We start from the raw sequence: 9943 nt of genomic DNA on the forward strand, positions 1-9943 counted from the left end.
GCCGGTGGTAAAATAATTGGTTTGAAAACTCTTTCTCTTGAACTTGGATAGGTAACATGGAATGGAAGGTAGAGTGTAACTATTGGGAAATGACAACCTGGACCATAATATTTCCAAGCTAATCAACACAGTATGGAGGGTGGGATGAATTTTCATATTGACTTATTACAATAGTACTTTATCACCGTCACAGATGGCCTGCATTATCCTGCTATACCCACAGTCACCCACATTGTGGAACTTAAATTACATTAAGAACCTCGGGGACTGGCACAAGGTTAGGAACACTTCAGTATTTTCAGTCACACCTAAGTTATGGAACTATTTTTTGTCTTCTCTTTCTGTTCCTTGAATCAGTTTTTAACCCCTTATTTCCATTTCCATATATCTCCCCTGAATTAGTCTTACTCTAATCTTAAGCAGAACTTTGATTGTTGTGTGGGTTAGCATAGGTAGGTATGTTCTCCAGAGATGCATGTATTTGAATGCTTGCACTATTGGAAGTGGCATGGTTGGAGTAGGGGTGGCCTTGTTGGAGGAAGAATGTCAGTGTGAAATTGAGCTTTGAGGTTTTCTAATCTCAAGCTATACCAATTGTGGGACTCAGTTCACTTTCCGTTGGCTCTGGCTTATGATGTAGAATTTTCAGATGCCTTTCTGGATCTATAACTGTTGGCACATTGCCGTATTTTCTGCAATGAAGATAATGGACTAATCCTCTTAAAGTGTAAGGCAGTCTCAATAAAATATTTTCTATGAGAATTGTCGTCAAGGGCTCTCTTAACAGCAATAGAAATCCTGACTAAAACAGAAAGGGCTATCAGTGATTGGGGTATTGTTCTGATATGGCCCACAATGTTTTTGTTATAGTAAAACAGACTTTGGGAATATGGACTAGAAAATCAGTTAAATGCTTTAAGTGAGGTATAATGGGCCATTCTAATAGGATTATGGAAGACAGTAGTGCTAAGTATGATCTGAAAAGTGGGGGCCTGACTCAAGAGGGCTCAGAGGGGAAGGATGTTAGTATTTGTCCTAGATATTGGTCTTGTGATATTTTGGTGAAGAATGTGGGTGCTCTTTGCCCTTGGCAGAAATGTTTGCATGAGGCTGAAATGAAGAATTTTTGGGTTAATTCCATTGGCAAATGAATTCTAAAAACAGCCTAGTATTGACTGTCTTCTATCTATTAGAGTTCAATCTTACTCAGATTTATAATGAAAAGGAGCAAGCTGAGCAGGGAAAATACAAAATGGGCAATTTGATGGTGAAAGTAGTATCAGGATATGGAATGGAGCTAAGTCCTGCGTTCAAGGAGATAAACAGATTAAGAAGGGGAATAATGGGAAAGATGACCTCAGGGCAAGATCCCACTCAGGTCAATTTCCAACTCTTACAACATAAATGAAAAAGCCCTAGAGCCAGGTGTGGTTGTGCCCACCATTAATCCAAGGATTCTAAAGGCAGGTGTCTGTGGATCTCTGAGTTTGTGGCCAGCATGGTCTACAGAGCATGTTTCATATTAGCCAAGCTAAGGCAATGAAGGAAACCATTAAAAAAAGAAAGCTGTTGAAGATGTAATTGAAAGATTTCTGACTTCAAGGCCAGCCTGTTATGCAGAGGAAGTTTAAGGACATCTAAGATTAGGAGTGAAGGAAATTTTGGAAAATAGAAAGCTGGTGAAGCTTCATTCAAACAAGGTGTATATTTTCCAGCCTCAGAAAGCAGCAGAATTTGGCAGCTAAGAACATGTGGCTCTGGCTTTAGAGTCAAGCATAGAAGACAGTGGATATGGACTGGAAAGCTGCTGAGGCCAATCATGTTAAATGTATGTGCTAGCCTTGGTGCCTGGAGAGAACATTGTCTAAAGCTGTCAAGGTGAATCCTGGATTTCTATGCAGACCCTATATGTTATAGATTCCAGAGGTGTGGTGTACCTGCCCAGCAGAGCTGCTAAGGGGCAGTGGAAACACCCTGGGACAGAGAGTGATTTGTACTCAATAATGTTGAAAGAAGTTGGAGATCTAAAAGCATTTTGATATGGAGATGAAGGATTTGATATTGGCCCATGAGGTTTTTGAATCTTGCTCAAATCCAATATCACATTATCCTCCCTATTCTCCACTGTTCCAGTGTATGTTAGAAGCATGTGATCTGTTTTTGATTTTAATTAAATAGGAGATTACAGTTAAGCAACTGCATGAATCTCAGTAGAGAATTTTAACTTCAGACTTTAAAACATTGTTGAGACTCTGATAGACTTTGAGGACTCTTGAAGTTGGACTGAGTGCATTTTGCATTATATCGTGGTTATAAGACAATGGGAGCCATGCAGTGTAGTGTAGTGGTTTGAATAAGTATGACACCCATAGTTTAATGTTTTGAATATTTGGCCTAAAGTGTGGCATTATTAGGAGGTGTGGCGTTGCCGGAGTAGGAGTGGCATAGATGGAGGTGTGTGTGATTGTGTGGGTTGATGTTTGAGGTCTGTCTCATATCCTCAGGCTATGCCCATTGTGGGAGTAATTTCACTTCCTGCTACTACAGATCAAGATGTAGAACTCTCTGCTGCATTTACAGCAGCATTTTTGCCTGCATGTTGCTATTGTTCACACCATGAGAATAGTGGACTAAGTCTCTGAAACTGTAAGCCAGTCCAAATCAAATATTTTACTTTGTAAGAAGTGCTCTCATCAAGATGTCTCTTCACAGCAATAGAAACCATAACAAAGGCACAAGTTATTCTTAGGACAGGAGTGATTGTCGTGTAGGTTTGTGTTTGTTCTACTTCAGCAGATGTAACCAGTTTTGCAGTGTTTGTAATTAGACTGAGGGGCATTGACAGACTAACAGTTCTTAGTTTATCTCAAACAAGTCAAAGCTTGGTATTTTCATGCTTTTTTCCTTCATTTTTTTGTTCATGATTTATATTTTAGTTTATTTTAATTAGCTTAGATGTAGTTAGTTTCTTTTAGTCTTTTCATATTTAGTGTTTGGTTTGAACAATTCTTTCTCTCCCCATTTCTCTGCTCCTATTCCAGCTTATCTGTTGCATGAACATCAATTTCTTTCTGTTCTCATATCAGGTCTGTTTCTTACCTTCTCCAGCCTCTTTCAAAGAGACTCTTTTTAACTCTCTTATGGGTTTTCTTCTAGTTTATTGGCTCAACATGCAATTATCCCCCTTAAACACATTTTTCTAATACCTATAAATAGTGAAATCACATTGGGACAGAATATGTGGTATTGATATTTCTGGGCCTGTCTTACTTCACTTAATGGAATACTTTCTATTTTCTGCTCTAGTTATTCCACAGAGTGTTCTACAGTGCCAATGCATTGAGTAGGGAAACTGCTAGTATTTTGTAGTTCTTAAAATCTCACCTCATTTACCCATTTTGTTTTAAGTCCTTCGGATCCCAAGACACATAGACATTTTGTTCCAGTTCTTGATTGTTCAGCTGTCTAACATTGCATGGCTGATGATTGTCGGGAGCACTGGTCATTTCCTGGGACTGCATTGTTCAGCCTGGTACTGATTCACAGCTGCTTCTACCTGGTTCTTCAAGGAGATCTCACCCTGATTAAGGACCCTTTAGATACTTTCTTCTACATGAATAGCATATGGTGTGCTGAGAATTAACTCTGACATTACTGAACTGATAGAATATCTGACCCACTGCCTTCTTTCTTAAGATTTCCACACTGAGACTAAGGATTGGTTCATGATTTTACAAAACACTGTTTCAATATAGACTCTAAAACTTCCTGCCTTATCTATCATTCATCAGATGTTGTCATCCTTTTCCATTTATGGTAGCATTTTTGCCTTACTCAAACTGTTGTGCATTATGTCAGATGTCATCATATCCGATATTCCAGTCTCTCTACCAGCACTGACATACATGTGCTGGCATGTATGTCTATGTGGTATGATTTCTTAAAGTCATTTCTTAACATGATGTTAAGTTTTCATTTAAAGCATTATTCTAATGTATATTGTGCTTTCAATAATTTTTTTCTCTTTGGCACTCAGCATGACAAATGTCCAAATTGTGAGTCTGAATTAAGTGGACTTGCTTACTATATGGAGAGAAAACATCTCACAGTGAAGCCTCACATTCATTTTACAGGGAACATTTAAAGGCAAACATACCAGGACAAGTATATTCTTGTTGGCCTTTTGCAGGGGCGAGTAGGTAGTAGAGCAAACAAGCAGTTTAAAAGAAGCTAAAACATGTAGTTATTTGGGGGCATTTCAACATAGGTTTGTAGAACATGGTTGGGTACATTTCCAAGAGACTTTTGCTGGAGGGAGTAGAAAAGGGAGAGTGAGTTTCCAATTAAACCAAAGATGGCTCTCCCTGAGTCAAGATGAAAGATCCATTGTCATGTCAGAAGAACATAACTATGTTCTGAGTGGTTTTATAAATCTCTCATTCCATATAATTTATTTTTAGTCAAAATATACATTATTCAATAATGTATTTATTTTTTCTAGACTTTATTGATGTTTTCTTTTATACTATGACTAGAAAATATCCATATATTCTGGAATTCTTGCAATATATTTTGTTCTATGGGCTATCACATTTCACTATCTCTCATGGGCCAATGTCACATCATTGTGAATGTTTCATTTTCTATAGAACTTGATGGTTCTCCTTCCAACTTATGTATGCTCTGAGGTATTGTGCAGTCTCACAGTATCATACATGGAAAGTCTTGTCAAATTTTAAGGATGAGATCTGTTTAAGTGGTCAGATTGGCCTTGAACACCAGAGCTTAAAAGACCTTTTGTTTCAGTCTCTCAGTAGTCCCATCAATTAAAGGCTTCTTCCTCCACTACAGACTGCAAATATTTGTCAGTATTTATTTGAGCAGAAGAATAGCAGTTCCATATTCATAAGGAAATGATGCCAAATCACAAAATGGACTTCTGGATTCTGGCATTCAGAATTATTTTCTTATCAGAAACTACAACTGGAATTCTGGGAAATGTCTCTCTAATATTCTACTATCTGGTCCTTTACTGCAGAAAATGCGTAATAAAGCCCACAGATTTGATTCTCATGTACCTATTGACAGCCAATGCCTGGATCATTGTTTCTGATGGAGTGCCCCAAACAATGGCAGCTTTTGGATTTAAGTATTTCTTGGATGATTTTGGATGTAAGCTCCTAATGTACCTTCAAGGAATTGGTAGGAGTGTGTCCATTGGCACCACCTGCCTCCTGAGTGTCTTTCAGGTCTTGACCATTATCCCTAGGAAATCCTGTTGGAAGGAACATAAATTCAGATTTGAAAAGAGCATTGGCTGCTACATTTTCCTCCTCTGGATGACATACATGTTCATAAATTTCATTCATTTTGCATACATATTTGTCAATAACTATAGAAAGAATGTTACCAGGAATTGGGATTTTGAATACTGCCGCATTGCAGGGAAGGGTGACATTGGTGGCTCACTCTATGCAGCTTTGGTGGTGTCACCGGAGGTCTTCTTTTCTGTGTTCATGACCTTGTCCAGTGGATCCATGATTGTCATTCTTTACAGACATAAGAAGAGGGTTCAACACATCCGTAGCACTCATGGTTCCATCAGAAACTCCCCTGAATCCAGAGTCATCCAGAACATTCTGATCCTGGTGTCTACCTTTCTGGCTTTTTATAGTCTTTCCTCCATCATAAGAGGCTACATTGCTCTTTTCTATAATCAAAATTGGTGGCTAATGTACTTCAAATCCCTCATTTCTCTCTTTTTTCCATGTTTTCTACCATTTTTTTTTCTATATCATTATTCTTTTGTATCCAAGCTTTGTTTGTTCCGGAAAAGGAATAAAAATCATTTAATCTCATTTTAACACTGGAAACAACATGTTTTGCTTGATATCTAGTTTTTCTCCTATGTCACACTTAAAATGTCAATGCAGAAAGTTATGTAGGTAATATGCTTTTTTTTGATTTCCTGAAATGAATATGTCATTTTGTCAGCTGGCTGAATGTGCAGCCTACATGAGCCAATCCTATTCTGTGAGGCCCATGGTAGTCTCAACTCGCAGCTGTGAGACTTCTGCATTTGCCACCTGATGTGTAGAGGAGCCAGCATAGTGCTCACAACAAACATGCCCTCCTTTTGGTTTCATTGTCTCAAGGAACCATGGCTGCTTTGAGATTTCACAGTCAGCCTGTTTACTTTAATCTATCTGCATGAATACTGAAATAGTGCCTGGCCATGAACTTGTGATCCCAGATCAACGACCCATCACATCTGCTCTAGCCGGCACCAATACCAGAAAAAATAGGATTAGTATCTTTTTCCTTGTACAAAAACCAATTCAAAATGACTGGGGGTCTTTCCTGTAACCCTGAATTTTGTATGAATTTTACCCTTCCTTTGCCTTTGCTCTGTCTTTACCTCCTACGGCATCAGTGTAATGCCCTTTTCACCTAAAGATTTTGGAAAAATTTAATATAGCAATGATACAAATCAATTTTTTGGTTTCTCAAATAAACTGAAATTGGAACTACTATTTGACCCAGGTATTCCACTCCTGGACACATACCAAGAGAACTCCATATCATACCCTAGAGACAACTGTACACCCATATTCATTGCTGCTCTATTTACTCTGACAAGGAAATGGGTCCATGTCCATGTGCATAAACAAATAAATTGATAATTAAATTTGTTGTCATGTCCAAAATAGTATATTATTTGACAATGTTGAAAGGTGAAATCAAATGGGTAGGAAAATTGATGGACTTACATGGGTAATATTCAGCCAGATCACACATCTCAAAATGAACATAAAAATCATGTTTTTCATCATTTGCAGATCTTATCCAATAATGTCTACAAGTATATATTCAAATGGGTATCAGTATAACATCAGTATAAGATTTAGAAAGGAGAGCTGGACAGGTAGTATTAGGTGATGACCTGATAAAAAGATCCAGGATTTATAAAAAGGATATAAACATAATTATTTTTCAATTTTCTACTTTGTAATTTTTTTCAATATTTCTGGTGCAAGAGTCATAAAATACAATTATCAGTGACAGTGTAAAACCATAAGCAATGATTAACGTCTTTTATGACTATTCTAGCTGTATCAAATTTCAGTGAAATGTACAGAATTTTTCCACAAGCAAATGTTGCTATCATTGGTTATTTCATTGTTGCCTTTTAACACATTTATTTGTGAATTTATTGCAATAAACTGGTGTTAGTTGAAAATGAAACAGTATCAAAATCTTTCCAAAGATGCAGGAATGGTTCCACATATAGCCATCAGTAAATGTAAGGCACAGATGGACTCAAAGTCAGCAATGACCTGATAATGATATTAAATGCCAGAAAAAAAATTTTGTTTTTCTTTTTGAACATATTATTGAAAATGGTTTGTACTCTCATATAATATATCCTTATTATAGATTTATTTCCCTCAGTATTTCCCAACTCCTTCCACCCTTCCATTCCATGCAGATCCACACCTTTCTGTCATTAGGAAAGAACAGGCTTCTAAGACACTACAACAAAGCATAAAAAATAAAATATAACCAGATAAAACCATCACATGGAATTTGGCCATGATAAACTAACAAAGGATACAGCCCAAGAGAAGGCACAAGAAACTTAGACCCATTCATTCACATAACATGAATTCTATAAAAAATATTTAAATGAAAGGTATAACATTTTTTTTCAGTCTCTGTGAATTCATATGAGATTTACTTATTTAATTTAGAGGACCTTTCACTCTTGGTGTCATCCATCCCTTCTGGCTTTTATGCCTTTCCAGTCTCCTCTTCCATGGATTCCCTAATCTCTCAACAGCAGGATCAAATTACACAGTCCACTTGCCAGACCGGATGTCAGAAATATTTTAAAAAATACCCTTCATTATAAATGCTATAGAGTGTCTAGGGATCAATAGATCATAACGTGACCTAAGAGAAACTTCATTCTATGAATCTACATGCAAGTGTTAGGACCAAAGAATCTTATATATAATAGCCACATGATTACTGACGACCTCCAGTTATGTTTAATCTTCAAAAGTGTACAATAGTTTTTGGGATAGTACTGTAATTAGGGAATGACCTGAAAAACAAGGCATTTTTCTTTTTTATCTATATTTATAAAAGGAACAGGTTTGGGGAAAGATAAAGTCATGTGGATGGAAAAATGAACACAATAAAATGAAGGGAACTGGGAAGGACAGAGCAACTGTGGACATGAGCTGAAAGATTTTCCAAAAACAATGACAAAGACTCTATGTGTCAAGAGTATATACTAGTGCCATAGAGGAGTTATAAATGCCCAAAACTTGAGCCACAATGCATTTGGAGTAGAATATGGAGGACATAGGGGATGATCTAAGATATTTGAGTTGGACTGAGGCAGAGAACAAGAGAATGGAAGACACAGATGATTGACAATGGTCTAAAGGTTATGAAGGTCACTACAAAGTAGTTTAAACTAATGAAAACACCTACTACCCCAATGAGTTTTTAGGGTGGAAAAGGGATGCCATAGAGACTAGTGACATATGCTGCTATGTAGTGAATTTCTAAAAGTCACTATGGTAGAAAGATGATGGAGCTAGACATTGCTATCTCAATGGCACCACAAAGCATCTATTCTTTTTCTGACACAATATATGTCTATAGTACAAACCACCCATCATTTCTGAGAAGGTATATGACACTAATATTGTATTATCTGTATCCATGCCCTATGAATGCCCAGTTTGAGACAGGCTAATAGCTATCAACAAGTTCAGATGTCTTCTAGATGCTGAGATGGTGGATGTAGAGCTATGTGATGAAATGATTGTGCCTGTCTTTGGAAGGGTACATGCATGATGAGACTCACTGTTTGTGTAATTATTATGCTATAATAAAGAAGATCTAACATCATAGGGGTCCATGCTATGCTGAAATCTCCCCATCTGGGAAACAGTGACTGACAGTCCAGATGGAAAGAAGCGGTCAAACTATTGCTGTGATTTGTCCACTTTACCAAAAGCGTTTATGAGATTCAATAGAACCCAAATGAGAACACACATCCCATTCTTCATATAAATAAAAAAACAAACCGTAAAATTCATGTGCAACACAACAGACCTAGATAGAAAAAAATCCTGAACCAAAAAACAATACTAGTGGAATTGCTATTACAGATCTTAAGAAATATTACAGAGACAATAAAAAAATGTTGTTGACATAAACACACACATGTAGAACAATGGGACAAATTTGAAACCCAACATAAGGACACATAATGAAGCCAGTTAGTATTAAAGAGTGTGCCAAAAGTAATAGGTGGAGGGAAGAAAACATCTACAACAAATGATTTTGGAAAATTGAATTTCTACATTGGAAGAATGAAATGTACCTGTCACTTCACTCAAAACCTAACTCCAAAAGGAACAAAGGCTTCAATGTGAAACTTAAAGACAGAAACTGCTAGGAGAAAATATAGGCAGGATCCTGCATGGCATAAGTGTAGGAAATGATTTTCCTTTTTTCATTTAATAAAATTTTTCATTCATTTTACATGTCAAACACAGATCCCCCTCTCATCCCTCCTCCCACTCATCCCCAGCTTCCTCCCCCGAACCACTCCACAGACCCTACTCCAAAAGGTTAAGGCCTCCCAAGGGGAGTCAGCAAAGCCTGGTACATTCACTTGAGGCAGGACCAAGGCCCTCCCCACTGCATCAAGACTGATCCAGGCATCTGAATCATCGCTAATGTGCTCCAAAAAGCCAGCTCATGCAATGGGGAAAGATCCTGATCCTACTGCCAGGGCACCCTCAGACAGACCAAGCTACACACCTGTCTCCTGTATGCAGAGGACCTAGACCAGTCCCATGCATGTACCACAGCTATTGGTCTTAAGATCATGAGTTCCTACCAGCTTGGTTCAGTTGTT

This window comes from Peromyscus californicus, unplaced genomic scaffold (assembly GCF_007827085.1).
Source record: "Peromyscus californicus insignis strain IS unplaced genomic scaffold, ASM782708v3 Scaffold_4__1_contigs__length_199733344, whole genome shotgun sequence".
NCBI classification, from domain to species: Eukaryota; Metazoa; Chordata; class Mammalia; order Rodentia; family Cricetidae; genus Peromyscus; species Peromyscus californicus.